This window comes from Schistocerca piceifrons, chromosome 7, assembly GCF_021461385.2.
Source record: "Schistocerca piceifrons isolate TAMUIC-IGC-003096 chromosome 7, iqSchPice1.1, whole genome shotgun sequence".
In the NCBI taxonomy this organism is placed as follows: Eukaryota; Metazoa; Arthropoda; class Insecta; order Orthoptera; family Acrididae; genus Schistocerca; species Schistocerca piceifrons.
In genome coordinates, this window is record NC_060144.1 from 503,090,084 (window position 1) to 503,107,411 (window position 17,328).

Here is a 17,328-nt window from a genome sequence, read left to right on the forward strand (position 1 = left end):
AAATAAACTGATGCGCCAAAGAAACTGGTATAGCCACGCGTATTCAAATACGGAGATACACTCCTGGAAATTGAAATAAGAACATCGTGAATTCATTGTCCCAGGAAGGGGAAACTTTATTGACACATTCCTGGGGCCAGATACATCACATGATCACACTGACAGAACCACAGGCACATAGACACAGGCAACAGAGCATGCACAATGTCGGCACTAGTACAGTGTATATCCACCTTTCGCAGCAATGCAGGCTGCTATTCTCCCATGGAGACGATCGTAGAGATGATGGATGTAGTCCTGTGGAACGGCTTGCCATGCCATTTCCACCTGGCGCCTCAGTTGGACCAGCGTTCGTGCTGGACGTGCAGACCGCGTGAGACGACGCTTCATCCAGTCCCAAACATGCTCAATGGGGGACAGATCCGGAGATCTTGCTGGCCAGGGTAGTTGACTTACACCTTCTAGAGCACGTTGGGTGGCACGGGATACATGCGGACGTGCATTGTCCTGTTGGAACAGCAAGTTCCCTTGCCGGTCTAGGAATGGTAGAACGATGGGTTCGATGACGGTTTGGATGTACCGTGCACTATTCAGTGTCCCCTCGACGATCACCAGTGGTGTACGGCCAGTGTAGCAGATCGCTCCCCACACCATGATGCCGAGTGTTGGCCCTGTGTGCCTCGGTCGTATGCAGTCCTGATTGTGGCGCTCACCTGCACGGCGCCAAACACGCATACGACCATCATTGGCACCAAGGCAGAAGCGACTCTCATCGCTGAAGACGACACGTCTCCATTCGTCCCTCCATTCACGCCTGTCGCGACACCACTGGAGGCGGGCTGCACGATGTGCGGAAGACGGCCTAACGGTGTGCGGGACCGTAGCCCAGCTTCATGGAGCCGGTTGCGAATGGTCCTCGCCGATACCCCAGGAGCAACAGTGTCCCTAATTTGCTGGGAAGTGGCGGTGCGGTCCCCTACGGCACTGCGTAGGATCCTACGGTCTTCGCGTGCATCCGTGCGTCGCTGCGGTACGGTCCCAGGTCGACGGGCACGTGCACCTTCCGCCGACCACTGGCGACAACATCGATGTACTGTGGAGACCTCACGCCCCACGTGTTGAGCAATTCGGCGGTACGTCCACCCAGCCTCCCGCATGCCCACTATACGCCCTCGCTCAAAGTCCGTCAACTGCACATACGGTTCACGTCCACGCTGTCGCGGCATGCTACCAGTGTTAAAGACTGCGATGGAGCTCCGTATGGCACGGCAAACTGGCTGACACTGACGGCGGCGGTGCACAAATGCTGCGCAGCTAGCGCCATTCGACGGCCAACACCGCGGTTCCTGGTGTGTCCGCTGTGCCGTGCGTGTGATCATTGCTTGTACAGCCCTCTCGCAGTGTCCGGAGCAAGTATGGTGGGTCTGACACACCGGTGTCAATGTGTTCTTTTTTCCATTTCCAGGAGTGTAGTATCGAGCGGATGAACGTGTACAGGTATAGAGACAACCTTATGAATCCATGGACACTGTACGTCAGTAGTAGATTGTTCAAGCTGATGTAGGCTCTGTATTGGTGTGAAGCGTATGCAGTTGGAGTGATGTGGGACCCCTGATATTTCTAGATTCGGCTCTGACACGTGACACGTATGTAAGCTATCTGTCTGATCACCTGCATCCATTCATGTCCACTGTGCATTCTGATGGACTTGGGCAATTCCAGAGGGACAATGTGATACCCCACACGTCGAGAATTGGTACAGAGTGGCTCCAGAAACACTCTTCTGAGTTTAAACACTTCCGCTGGCCACCAGACTTCCCAGACATGAACATTATTGAGCATATCCGAAATGCCTTGCAACGTGCTGAATGTTACGGATTTATGGACAGCTCTGCAGGATTCATGGTGTCAATTCCCTCCATCACTACTTCAGACATTAGTCGAGTCCATGCCACGTCATACTGCGGCACTTCTACGTGCTCGCGAGGGGCCCTACACGATATTAGGCAGGTGTACCAGTTTCTTTGGCTTTTCGGTGTGTGACAGTGCCTCCGGCATTCTTGGCTATCATCTGCAGTCATGTTCAAGCATGAATTCCTCGCGGTTTATCCATATTTCTGTTCAATTTCTTCATCTGTGACAAAATTCGTGCCATGCATAGTTGCAGTAGGAAATGGACAAAAAAAAGGGACTTTCTCAACAATGTAATCACATATACGGCAACTATCATCATTTAGAACGATATAGCTATACTACCCAGCGGTGAATCTGATACAGTTCTGCGTTACAACACTCGAGTTCTTGAATTCGATTCCGGATTTCCGATTTTTGGACTGCATGGTACGTTATCAGGCTTCTTAACTCTCATGCAGCAATTGCAGCAGGTCTTGTATAAAAATTGTTAAATTATTTAGTAATAACACAGACCTAAGAGTACAATCGTTCTCATTATTCCAGTTTTAGGCTAATAATCAAGATTAACATGATGCAGTGAGTCGCTAAATGTTTGAAGATGTAGAGACGCCGATTTGAGCATCTGCAGTGACGACTATGTGCGCTTTGTGGAAAACATGCTGTCAGTGATAGTGCGTTTAAAATATTATAACTGGCCATTCTTACTGAATTTAATAATTACCCTGTGTTTAACATCTCCACATTGATAAGTTTAGTAGTTATTTCTGCTCGTTGCCAGGGAATTTATTTTTAACTGATTAGACCCTATTACTCTTCATGAATATTTCAGACATGTCTTACAAATAATTTTTATGTTGAAAGTTGAGAAATATGCACTTTAAGACAGTAAAAAAAGACGCACCACTATCGGATTATTCGAATGGGACGAAAATCGATAGATGTGGTGTTCATATACAGACATACAAATAATTACAGTTTCAGAAAATTTGTACGATTTATTAAAGAAAACGATCTGTGACAATTGGGCAAGTGAATAAAGAGATCATGCACCTCTGGCCCTTATGAAAGTAGTTATTCAGCTTGGCATTGATTACTAACGTTGTTGGACGTCCTCCTGAGACATATCGTGCCAAATTCTGTCCAACTGTTGTTAAATCGTCAAAATGCCAAGCTGGTTGGTAGGCGTTGCCCACACTGTTCCAAAAGTTCTCAATTGAGGAGAGATCCGGCGACCTTGCACGCCAAGACGGCATTTGGCAAGCACAAAGACAAGCAGTAGAAACTCTCGCCGTGAGAGGACGGATATTATCTTGCAGAAATGTAAGCCCAGGATGACTTGCCGTAATGGACAACAAAACGGGGCGTAGAGTACCATCGATGTATCCCTGTGCTGTAAGGGTGCTGCAGATGACAACCAAAGAGGTCCTGCCATGAAATGAAATGGCACCCCAGATAGATAGATAGATAGACATTCAGCGATCACAGACCCTGCAGACCGCGCGCTGCTTCCACAAACTGCCTCCATTCCTTCCTGTTTTGTGCCCGGTTCCTCCAGGTGTCTTCAGTTCCCAGGGCTGCTAGGTCCTTCGCTTTGTCTTCCATCCAGCGCTGCCTTCGTCGTCCAATCGGGCGTTTGGTGTTTGGTTTCCCCGCTAGTGCCATCTTCGCCTGTCTTCCATCTGACATACGAGCTACATGACCTTGAATCTCATTAACTGGAATCGAACTGTCTTCAGTGATGAGATGGTTCAAATGGCTCTGAGCACTATGGGACTTAAATGAGGCCATCAGTCCCCTAGAACTTAGAACTACTTAAACCTAACTAACCTAAGGACATCACACCCAGCCATGCCCCAGGCAGGATTCGAACCTGCGACCGTAGCGGTCGCGCAGTTCCACACTGTAGCGCCTAGAGCCGCTCAGCCACTCCAGCCGGCTTCAGTGATGAGTCCCACCTCTAATTACGCTCCGATGACCAGCGAAGACGTCTGGAGATGACCTGGACAGTAGTGGGGTATCAACCTGACTGTGGCCTGCGGTACGGCCCGACAACCAGCAGTGGTGGTCTGGGGCAACGTTTCTTTTTATAATAGTATCCCTTCGGTTGTCATCTGCGGCTCCCTTACAGCACAGCAGTATGTCGACAATATTGCACACTATCAATCAATTCCAAGCCGAACAACCGTTGCATAAGAGCCAGAGGTGGTCCAGTGCTTTATTAACATGCTCAGTTTGTGAAGCTCTTTCTTCTGAACGAATCATTGATTTTTTATGAAATTATAATCGCCGCGCTGGGTAGCCGTGTGGTCTCAGGAGCGTTGTCACGGTTCCAGCGGCTTCCCCCGTCGGAGGTTCGAGTCCTCCCTCGGACATGGGTGAGTGTGTTGTCCTTAGCGTAAGTTAGTTTAAGTTGCATTAAGTATTGTGTAAGCCTAGGGACTGATGATCTTAGCAGTTTGGTCCCATAGGAACTTACCACAAATTTCCAAAATTTGAAATTGTAATCTTTTGTTTGCCCGCACATGTGCATCACATCTACTTGTCTCTCTCCCATTCGGATAATTCCTTCAGTTGCTTTTCTCAGGGAGAATTTTTAAGATACGTAATGTTTATAAACAGTATATGCTACAGCAGTATGGGGCAGATCAAAATTATAAAATAAAGAGCAGTACATCTAGACCCAGAATCGGAGACACGAATTTGATACAGGTGTCCATAAAGTTCTTCTGCCATTTCAAAAAATTGAACTTGAAAACTATTAGAGATGAGAATCTTTGTTTGTTGTAAAACGTATAGTCGCTCCGAGATATTTTTTACTTTGTCTTCGTTTCTAGCATTTGTAGACTTAGAGAAAGCTTTTGACAATGTTGACTGGAATACTCTCTTTCAAATTCTGAAGGTGGCAAGGGGAAAATATAGGGAGCGAAAGGCTATTTACAATTTGTACAGAAACCAGATGGCAGTTATGAGTCGAGGGACATGAAAGGGAAGCAGTTGTTGGGAAGGGAGTAAGACAGGGTCGTAGCCTCTCCCCGATATTATTCAATCTGTATATTGAGCAAGCAGTAAAGGAAACAAAAGAAAAATTCGGAGTAGGTATTAAAATACATGGAGAAGAAATAAAAACTTTTAGGTTCGCCGATGACATTGTAATTCTGTCAGAGACAGCAAAGGACTTAGAAGAGCAGTTGAACGGAATGGATAGCGTCTTGAAAGGAGGATATAAGATGAACATCAACAAAGCAAAACGAGGATAATGGAATGTAATCGAATTAAGTCGGGTGTTGCTGAGGGAATTAGATTAGGAAATGAGACACTTAAAGTAGTAAAGGAGTTTTGCTATTTGGGGAGCAAAATAACTGATGATGGTCGAATTAGAGAGGATATAAAATGTAGACTGGCAATGGCAAGGAAAGCGTTTCTGAAGAAGAGAAATTTGTTAACATCGAGTATTGATGTCAGGAAGTCATTTCTGAAAGTATTTGTATGGAGTGTAGCCATGTATGGAAGTGAAACACGGACGATAAATAGTTTGGACAAGAAGAGAATAGAAGCTTTCGAAATGTGGTGCTACAGAAGAATGCTGAATATTAGATGGCTAGATCACATAACTAATGAGGAGGTGTTGAATATAATTGTTGAGAAGAGAAGTTTGTGGCACAACTTGACCAGAAGAAGGGATCGGTTGGTAGGACATGTCCTGAGGCATCAAGGGATCACCAATTTAGTATTGGAGGGCAGCGTGGAGGGTAAAAATCGTATAGGGAGACCAAGAGATGAATACACTAAGCAGATTCAGAAGGATGTAGGTTGCAGTAGGTACTGGGAGATGAAGAAGCTTGCACAGGATAGAGTAGCATGGAGAGCTGCATCAAACCAGTCTCAGGACTGAAGACTACAACAACACAACAACATGGGGATTAAAGTAGGGAACCAGTGTATGAACACATTTTTGTAGGCTGATGCTCAGTTCGTTGTAGCAAACGACAAAAAGGATAAATCTTACATGTTTGGGAAGTTTTTGGAAGAGTATGAAAAGTGGCGTGATGGAAGATGTACACAACGGATCAGGCAGGGAATGTTGGCTGTTCATAAACTAAATCCTATACTTTGGTCCTCAAAAATTAGGTTTAAGGTTCAAACGCGTTTACGCAAATCCAATGTGGAACCAATAACATGCTATGGCAGTGAGTCTTGGGAACTAACAGAAAGAAATAAAGCGAGGCTTAGAGCTTTAGAAATGGACCACCTGAGAAGGGTACATAGAATATCTCTACTTGACCACGTAAGAAGTGGAAAAATAACAGAAATGACGCAGGCTCATTGTAGTATTACGTAAAGAACAGAAGAAAGACAGCTAGAATGGATAGGACAAGTCAAAAGAACTGGAAGAAAACAAATGACGCAAGAGGGCACTTTCATGTCAACGTCCTCGAAGGAGAAGAAGAGAAAGACAAGGGAAAGGATGCCTAAAGCGTTTGCAAGAAGTAATGGAGAGAAGAGGAATAGAAGAGGATGAGAAAGAATGGCGAGATCGACGTGTTTGGAGACAGAGATGAGGGATGCAGCGACAGGCTGTGGGACTCCCGCAACGAGAACACACAGGTACATTGTGGCAGAGAACAGAGCTTTACACAGAGGCAGTGCCGGGCTTAGAGAAACTTTTTCAATAGGACAGGCTTAACAACGTACGGGGATGGGCCTTCAATACGGTGCTTCGGAAACGACAACGCAGCAGCCTTGAAATTTGGTGCCTCAGGAAACTTTGAAACTCAGCAGTCTTGTGGTATAATTCAAAAATAGGGTGTTTATACATGTAGTCCCAGTTTCTCAAAATACATTAGCTGCGAGAAAACATCCTCAAGAACAGAAAAGGACCTATTAGCGCCTATTTTCACGTTCCTTAAAGTCAGTCAATCTCCATATGGTGTGGCGTCTGAGTGTCTCGTGACTGCACAAGTGGAGAGGGGGGGGGGGGGGGGACGTGGTATCGCGGCGTATTGCGAGTTGCAGTAAGGGGTCCGAAGCAAAGATCTGTTGGTAGCCTCCGTGTCTGTTTGCTTGGCCATCATTGCTCCTACTGTCCATGCCTTTGCTATTATGCTCTCCCAAAACCTACAGGCCTGCACAACATTCTGGTCTGTCGAAAATCGGACTTAATACTTTCTTCTTTGCTGCGCTCAGAGACCACCGATGTGACCTTCTGCCCCACATTCAGCGCACCATAAAGCAGCGCTATCTGCCCGTGTTCACACTGAGTGCTGTAGACGCCAGGCGCTGGCAGTCACACTGGATCTTTGGCCGAGTCAACTAGGTGTCTCATCTTCCGATGTAGTCGGAAGACTTTTTGGACATCGTGTTTCTTCAGCATCCTTGCGATCTGATTTTGGTCCTACATATAGCGCAAAAGCCAGTCGTTTGTACTTCTTAACCGCTGCAGCTCGTTAGGCAGGCTTTCCTCGTCACTTTTCGCCTGAACCCGATTGAGAAGAGTTTTTAAAGCAGCATCACTTTGGGCTAGGTCGTGGGAGCTACATGCATGTAAATAGAAAACCGCGTGCATTGGTGTCCGGTATACAGAGTGACCTAAAGTGCTGTATTGCCTCTTCCACTTCCAAACCAAGAAATTAATCCGGAGCTATCCTGCCATATCGTTAAGCAAAATAAATGTCGTCCCCATATGTCTAGAAATACTTGGGTTTTGGGCATGGAGTTTCTTCTATAGACAGGCAATTTTTACTTCTAGCAAATGCCCCCTCACCACACCATTTATCTATTAGTAATAATGCCCCCTATTCGAAAACTCTCATTATCGGCGGTTCAATATATTGTGACATTAATGCTGGCTATTCCTTCACAGGCAAACGGGTGAGAAAAAAGTGTTGCGTCAAATATTTACGGAAAAATGGAAAAACTGGCAAAATACGACCTCAGGAAAGATCCGCTTGGGTTCTGGAGAAATACAAGAAAACTCGAGGCAATGCGGATCTATGACTTACCTTAAAAGAGACTTAGAGAAAGATTTTGACAGTGTTAAATGGTATGAAAGTAGGAGGAACTAAGTATAGGAAGCGACAGATTATTTACAACTTGTACGGAAGTCAGAGGGCAGTTATAAGAAAGAAAAGTGACAGAATTGAAGGCTATCTGTGATGTTACTCAATCTGTACACTGGACAAGCAGTAAAGGAAACTAAAGGAAAATTGGAGAAGGTATTAAAGTTCAGAGGGAAGAGATAACACCTTTGGGTTTTGCCGATGATATTGTAATCTTTTCAGAGGTGGAAAAGGAATCAGTAGAACAGTTGAACGGAATGGACAGTGTCTTAAAAGAAGGATATGAGATGAACATCAACAAAACCGGAACAAGAGTAGTGGCATGCAGTCGAATGAAATCAGGCGATACTGACGGAAATAGATTAGGAAGTGAGACACTAAAAGCGGTAGATGAGTTTTGCTACTTTGGCTGTTAAATAAATGAGAAAGGTCGAAGTACAGAGAATATAAAATGTAGACTGGCTATTGCAAAGAAAGTTGTCCTGAAAATGACGAATTTGTTAACGTGCTACAAAGTCTTTTTCGAGGATATTTGTCTGGAGTGCAACGTGTGAAACGTGGACGATAAACAGTTAAGACAAGAGGGGAACAGAAGCTTATGAAATGAGCTACTAAAGAAGAATGCTAACATTAGATTGATAGATCGTGCTACTGATAGGAGGTACTAGATGGAAATGGGGAGAAAATAAATTTGTGGCGTAACTTGACTAAAAGAAGCGATCGGTTGGTAGGACACATTTCAGAATATCACGGCATCACCAATTTAGTGCTGGAGGGAAGAGTGGAGAGTTAAATTCGCAGAGGGTTATCGAGAGATGAATATAGTACGACTGCTAAGAAGGATGTAGCGTGCAGTGGTTATTCGGAGATAAAGAGGTTTGCACAGGATAGAGTAGAGCTGCATCAAACCAGTCTTCGGACTGAACACAGCAACAACCACCTCAGAACTCACTAGCAGTTCGTTGAGTCCAGTGTCCTTGAGCAGCTTCAGTAAGTCATACTAGGAAGGCGTGTGCAGTGAGGGATTTAAAATATCCCACAACAGTAACTTGAAATACTCAACCTACGGAGGGGACGACAGATGCTTAAAAAAAAGTGCTGTGTATCACAAAGTTGTTGCTATCCTTTACTTGAAAGCGGCTAAACGGCCGAAACTTCAGCAGTGCATTTGGTGAATAAATAGCTTTAACTGCCGTAGTTGATGACTATGTCCTTCAAAATAGTTTTCTGTGACTATGAACGACAGCTACAAAACACAGCTGCTGCATGGAGAGTAGTATATGCGTTACCAGGAGTCCCATGGTATAACAAAACCCTGAAGCTAAATGCACAGAGGTAATCACATTTAGTTTGTTTATTACAGACTCGTCTTTTTACGAGCTTGTTTTTATGGCCTTTCCTGATCGTGTTTATTCACTGTGACAGCACTTCGTAAACTACGCTGTTTCCATTCATCTATTAAGTACTGAAAATGCACTCCAAGACAGCGACAGAGTCACACCAGATTCCACTCGATGCTTTTTGGTGAAATAAGTTCTGAGTTGTAGCCAGTGGGTTTACACCTGTCGTTAGAAGAATTTTCTTATCTCAGAGAGCGGGAACGACGGAACTGAAAAGGTGCTGAAAGAGACCTGATCGTTTAAAGAGCAAGAATGCTTAGAATTATCGTAGATTTTCACTATTCCAGACGTTCTTTCAAAAACTCTTAATAAAAAAATTTACTTTTGAGTAATAAAACTGAATAAATCACGTTACAGGTTTTATCTGTCTCAGATACATCGACAAATCCTAATCAGAGTAACAGAAGATCACTCACTGTAAGAAAATTGATTTTACAAGGACTATCTCATCTTTAGTTACTCGATTCCTGATATTTTTAATATTGTGATAATAATTCATACTTGGAGAGATTGACCTACTAGTCATGTATCCTGGAGTATCAATTCAACGCAGTCACAAGACAGTGTAGTCAACTTACCAGGAAAAGCTACATACAATTTTATGTTATGTGGGTTGCGGTTATATCAGACCGATTACGGTTCTGATCAATCGGAAACTTTTGCCCATGGTAGTACTTAAACAATGGTATGGAGTTCATTTTAGTACCGTGCTTTTAGTTGCTCAAAAGTTAGTTTAAATGAACTTAGTAGTAGGATACTACGTTTATGACAGGAACAGTGCGGAAGTATACGAAACAGCCTTTAAAACCTAGTGTAAGTACTGTAAATGCGGAAGCAAAATCATGAATTCAGAGAACTTAATGTTCGCGATTTATACAGGTTGAACCAAACGTAGCGCCCTCTGGAGCCACCTCGCGATCCATAGCGTAATAACACAACAACGATGAAGGTGGTGGTCAAATACATAGAAACATCACAAACGCAACACGTTACCATGACTTATATAGTGTAGCTTCCAGTCGCCTCGGAACGGATAAATACAGGTATTATTCCGTTTTCAAAGGAACCTTACACGGAAGAGCCAAAGAAATTGGTACACCTGCCTAATATCGTGTAGAGCCCTCGCGAGCAAGGAGAAGTGCTGCAACACGACGTGGCATAGACTCGACTAATGTCTATAGTAGTGCTGGAGGGAACTGATACCATGAATCCCGCAGGGCTGTCCATATATCCGTAAAAGTACGACGGGCTGGAGATCTCCTCTGAACAGCAAGTTGCCGGCCGCTGTGGCGGTTCTAGGCGCTTCAGTCCGGAACCGCGCGACCGCTGCGGTCGCAGGTTCGAATCCTACCTCGGGCATGGATGCGTGTGATGTCCTTAGGTTAGTTAGGTTTACGCAGGGGACTGATAACGTCAGATGTTAAGTCCCATAGAGCTCAGAGGTATTTGAACCATTTAAACAGTAAGTTCCAAGGCATTCCAGATATGCTAAATTATGTTCATGTCTGCAAAGTTTGATGGGCAGCGCTAGTGTTTAAACTCAGAGAAGTGTTCCTGCAGCCACTCTGTGACAATCCTAGACTTGTGGGATGTCGCTTTGTCCTGCTGTAATTGTCCAAATTCGTCAGAATGCACAATGGACATGAATGAATGCAGGTGATCATACAGGATGCTTACATACGTGCCATGTGTCACAGTGGTATCCAGACGTCTGCACACGCTCCACACCATCACAGAGCCTCCACCACCTTGAACAATCCCCTACTGAAATGCAGGGTCCATGGATTCATGAGGTTGTCTCTATACCCGTACACGCCCATCCGCTCGATACAATTTGAAACGAGACTCGTTCGACCAGGCAACATGTTTCCAGTCATCAACAGTCCAGCGTTCTTGTCTACAGGCCAGGCTAGGTGTAAAGCTTTATGTCGTGCAGTCCTAAAGGGTACACGAGTGGGCCTTCGGCTCCGAAAGCCCGTATCCACGATGTTTCGTTGAATGCTTCGCACGCTGACACTTGTTGATGGACCAACATTGAAATCTGCAGCAATTTGTGCAAGGGTTGCACTTCTGTCACTTTGAACGATTCTCTTCAGTCGTCGTTGGTCCCATTCTTGCAGGATCTTTTTCCGGCCGCAGCGATGTCGGAGATTAGAAGTTTTACCGGATTCCTGATATTCACGGCACACACGTGAAATGGTCGTATGGAAAAATCCCCTCTTCATCGCGACCTCCGAGATGCTTTGTTCAATCGCTCGTGCGCCGACTATAATACCACGTTCAACTGCTGTGCAGATTGAAAATCTCATTCTGCAAACATCCCCAAGGCTGTGGCTAGGCCATGTCTCGGTAATATCCTTTCTTTCAGGAGTGCTAGTTCTGCAAGGTTCACAGGAGAGCTTCTGTAAAGTTTGCAAAGTAGGAGACGAGGTACTGGCAGAAGTAAAGCTATGAGGACGGGGCGTGAGTCGTGCTTGGGTAGCTCAGATGGTAGAGCATTTGCCCGCGAAAGGCAAAGGTCACGAGTTAGAGTCTCGGTCCGACACACAGTTTTAATCTGCCAGGATGTTTCATTTAAATCTTGATAACCTGCCGTTGTTGCAGCAGTAACAGATCTAACAACTGCGCCAGACACTTGTTTTATATAGGTGTTGCCGACAGCAGCGCCGTATTCTGACTGTTTACATATCTCTCTATTTAAATACGCACACCTATACGAGTTTTTTTTGCACTTGAGTGTATATCACACTTACTGCAAAAAGGAAGCACGTTAAGGTGACGGTGAAGGAAGTGGGTACCGATCACGCATCCTTGTCTCCGAAGTTGACCACGAGGGCTCAATAATACGAGAATTTATCCTTGTGCCCAAAAACCCAATCTTGGACAATTTGAGCTGTGTGAACAAGGACACTGTAGTCGTGGAACACAGCACCACCATTGGGGAACAAACATTGTACCATGAAATGGACCTGATCTTCAAAAAATGGTCACATAATCCATAGAGTAATGCGCTCTTGCAGAGTAACTGTGGGGCACATGGACTAACATGATGTGACTGCCCAAATCATCACTGAGACCCCGATATATTTTATTCTTCGGATGTAAACTCGGCTAGAGGCTCTAAACTGTGAGAAGCAAGACTCATCCGAGCAAACGACTTTCTTCAATTCCTCCATAGTCCAGATATTATAGGTCGGCGTCACGCTTTCCTGTTACGAAAATTTTCATCACTGATGAGCGATTTTGGAATTCCGGCCCGCCCTGCAATTCCCTGCTTATGGAGATTCCTTCGCGTTGTTTTGATGCTGACTGTGGTCGCGAGTGTCCTTTTTTTCGTCACAATCCTTTTCACTGACCGTATGTCACGATCACTGAAAGCAAACACATGTGACTTAGCGGATGGTGATTCTCCTGTTTTGCCGTTTGTGGTGTAAATCTTCGGTACGGGGGCTCTTGAAACACCACACACTTCAGCTCTGTTGATTACGGGAACACGAACCGTACGAGCATCAGCCATTTGCCCAAGTTCGAATTCATTCAGCTCCAACAGAATGCATTCAGAGCTACACAGAATATCGTTCTGGCTACGACTGACACAACGACTTCAGGACATCGCACAGGTACAGTTCGTGGTTAAATAAACTGATGCGCCAAAGAAACTGGTATAGCCACGCGTATTCAAATACGGAGATACACTCCTGGAAATTGAAATAAGAACATCGTGAATTCATTGTCCCAGGAAGGGGAAACTTTATTGACACATTCCTGGGGCCAGATACATCACATGATCACACTGACAGAACCACAGGCACATAGACACAGGCAACAGAGCATGCACAATGTCGGCACTAGTACAGTGTATATCCACCTTTCGCAGCAATGCAGGCTGCTATTCTCCCATGGAGACGATCGTAGAGATGATGGATGTAGTCCTGTGGAACGGCTTGCCATGCCATTTCCACCTGGCGCCTCAGTTGGACCAGCGTTCGTGCTGGACGTGCAGACCGCGTGAGACGACGCTTCATCCAGTCCCAAACATGCTCAATGGGGGACAGATCCGGAGATCTTGCTGGCCAGGGTAGTTGACTTACACCTTCTAGAGCACGTTGGGTGGCACGGGATACATGCGGACGTGCATTGTCCTGTTGGAACAGCAAGTTCCCTTGCCGGTCTAGGAATGGTAGAACGATGGGTTCGATGACGGTTTGGATGTACCGTGCACTATTCAGTGTCCCCTCGACGATCACCAGTGGTGTACGGCCAGTGTAGCAGATCGCTCCCCACACCATGATGCCGAGTGTTGGCCCTGTGTGCCTCGGTCGTATGCAGTCCTGATTGTGGCGCTCACCTGCACGGCGCCAAACACGCATACGACCATCATTGGCACCAAGGCAGAAGCGACTCTCATCGCTGAAGACGACACGTCTCCATTCGTCCCTCCATTCACGCCTGTCGCGACACCACTGGAGGCGGGCTGCACGATGTGCGGAAGACGGCCTAACGGTGTGCGGGACCGTAGCCCAGCTTCATGGAGCCGGTTGCGAATGGTCCTCGCCGATACCCCAGGAGCAACAGTGTCCCTAATTTGCTGGGAAGTGGCGGTGCGGTCCCCTACGGCACTGCGTAGGATCCTACGGTCTTCGCGTGCATCCGTGCGTCGCTGCGGTACGGTCCCAGGTCGACGGGCACGTGCACCTTCCGCCGACCACTGGCGACAACATCGATGTACTGTGGAGACCTCACGCCCCACGTGTTGAGCAATTCGGCGGTACGTCCACCCAGCCTCCCGCATGCCCACTATACGCCCTCGCTCAAAGTCCGTCAACTGCACATACGGTTCACGTCCACGCTGTCGCGGCATGCTACCAGTGTTAAAGACTGCGATGGAGCTCCGTATGGCACGGCAAACTGGCTGACACTGACGGCGGCGGTGCACAAATGCTGCGCAGCTAGCGCCATTCGACGGCCAACACCGCGGTTCCTGGTGTGTCCGCTGTGCCGTGCGTGTGATCATTGCTTGTACAGCCCTCTCGCAGTGTCCGGAGCAAGTATGGTGGGTCTGACACACCGGTGTCAATGTGTTCTTTTTTCCATTTCCAGGAGTGTAGTATCGAGCGGATGAACGTGTACAGGTATAGAGACAACCTTATGAATCCATGGACACTGTACGTCAGTAGTAGATTGTTCAAGCTGATGTAGGCTCTGTATTGGTGTGAAGCGTATGCAGTTGGAGTGATGTGGGACCCCTGATATTTCTAGATTCGGCTCTGACACGTGACACGTATGTAAGCTATCTGTCTGATCACCTGCATCCATTCATGTCCACTGTGCATTCTGATGGACTTGGGCAATTCCAGAGGGACAATGTGATACCCCACACGTCGAGAATTGGTACAGAGTGGCTCCAGAAACACTCTTCTGAGTTTAAACACTTCCGCTGGCCACCAGACTTCCCAGACATGAACATTATTGAGCATATCCGAAATGCCTTGCAACGTGCTGAATGTTACGGATTTATGGACAGCTCTGCAGGATTCATGGTGTCAATTCCCTCCATCACTACTTCAGACATTAGTCGAGTCCATGCCACGTCATACTGCGGCACTTCTACGTGCTCGCGAGGGGCCCTACACGATATTAGGCAGGTGTACCAGTTTCTTTGGCTTTTCGGTGTGTGACAGTGCCTCCGGCATTCTTGGCTATCATCTGCAGTCATGTTCAAGCATGAATTCCTCGCGGTTTATCCATATTTCTGTTCAATTTCTTCATCTGTGACAAAATTCGTGCCATGCATAGTTGCAGTAGGAAATGGACAAAAAAAAGGGACTTTCTCAACAATGTAATCACATATACGGCAACTATCATCATTTAGAACGATATAGCTATACTACCCAGCGGTGAATCTGATACAGTTCTGCGTTACAACACTCGAGTTCTTGAATTCGATTCCGGATTTCCGATTTTTGGACTGCATGGTACGTTATCAGGCTTCTTAACTCTCATGCAGCAATTGCAGCAGGTCTTGTATAAAAATTGTTAAATTATTTAGTAATAACACAGACCTAAGAGTACAATCGTTCTCATTATTCCAGTTTTAGGCTAATAATCAAGATTAACATGATGCAGTGAGTCGCTAAATGTTTGAAGATGTAGAGACGCCGATTTGAGCATCTGCAGTGACGACTATGTGCGCTTTGTGGAAAACATGCTGTCAGTGATAGTGCGTTTAAAATATTATAACTGGCCATTCTTACTGAATTTAATAATTACCCTGTGTTTAACATCTCCACATTGATAAGTTTAGTAGTTATTTCTGCTCGTTGCCAGGGAATTTATTTTTAACTGATTAGACCCTATTACTCTTCATGAATATTTCAGACATGTCTTACAAATAATTTTTATGTTGAAAGTTGAGAAATATGCACTTTAAGACAGTAAAAAAAGACGCACCACTATCGGATTATTCGAATGGGACGAAAATCGATAGATGTGGTGTTCATATACAGACATACAAATAATTACAGTTTCAGAAAATTTGTACGATTTATTAAAGAAAACGATCTGTGACAATTGGGCAAGTGAATAAAGAGATCATGCACCTCTGGCCCTTATGAAAGTAGTTATTCAGCTTGGCATTGATTACTAACGTTGTTGGACGTCCTCCTGAGACATATCGTGCCAAATTCTGTCCAACTGTTGTTAAATCGTCAAAATGCCAAGCTGGTTGGTAGGCGTTGCCCACACTGTTCCAAAAGTTCTCAATTGAGGAGAGATCCGGCGACCTTGCACGCCAAGACGGCATTTGGCAAGCACAAAGACAAGCAGTAGAAACTCTCGCCGTGAGAGGACGGATATTATCTTGCAGAAATGTAAGCCCAGGATGACTTGCCGTAATGGACAACAAAACGGGGCGTAGAGTACCATCGATGTATCCCTGTGCTGTAAGGGTGCTGCAGATGACAACCAAAGAGGTCCTGCCATGAAATGAAATGGCACCCCAGATAGATAGATAGATAGACATTCAGCGATCACAGACCCTGCAGACCGCGCGCTGCTTCCACAAACTGCCTCCATTCCTTCCTGTTTTGTGCCCGGTTCCTCCAGGTGTCTTCAGTTCCCAGGGCTGCTAGGTCCTTCGCTTTGTCTTCCATCCAGCGCTGCCTTCGTCGTCCAATCGGGCGTTTGGTGTTTGGTTTCCCCGCTAGTGCCATCTTCGCCTGTCTTCCATCTGACATACGAGCTACATGACCTTGAATCTCATTAACTGGAATCGAACTGTCTTCAGTGATGAGATGGTTCAAATGGCTCTGAGCACTATGGGACTTAAATGAGGCCATCAGTCCCCTAGAACTTAGAACTACTTAAACCTAACTAACCTAAGGACATCACACCCAGCCATGCCCCAGGCAGGATTCGAACCTGCGACCGTAGCGGTCGCGCAGTTCCACACTGTAGCGCCTAGAGCCGCTCAGCCACTCCAGCCGGCTTCAGTGATGAGTCCCACCTCTAATTACGCTCCGATGACCAGCGAAGACGTCTGGAGATGACCTGGACAGTAGTGGGGTATCAACCTGACTGTGGCCTGCGGTACGGCCCGACAACCAGCAGTGGTGGTCTGGGGCAACGTTTCTTTTTATAATAGTATCCCTTCGGTTGTCATCTGCGGCTCCCTTACAGCACAGCAGTATGTCGACAATATTGCACACTATCAATCAATTCCAAGCCGAACAACCGTTGCATAAGAGCCAGAGGTGGTCCAGTGCTTTATTAACATGCTCAGTTTGTGAAGCTCTTTCTTCTGAACGAATCATTGATTTTTTATGAAATTATAATCGCCGCGCTGGGTAGCCGTGTGGTCTCAGGAGCGTTGTCACGGTTCCAGCGGCTTCCCCCGTCGGAGGTTCGAGTCCTCCCTCGGACATGGGTGAGTGTGTTGTCCTTAGCGTAAGTTAGTTTAA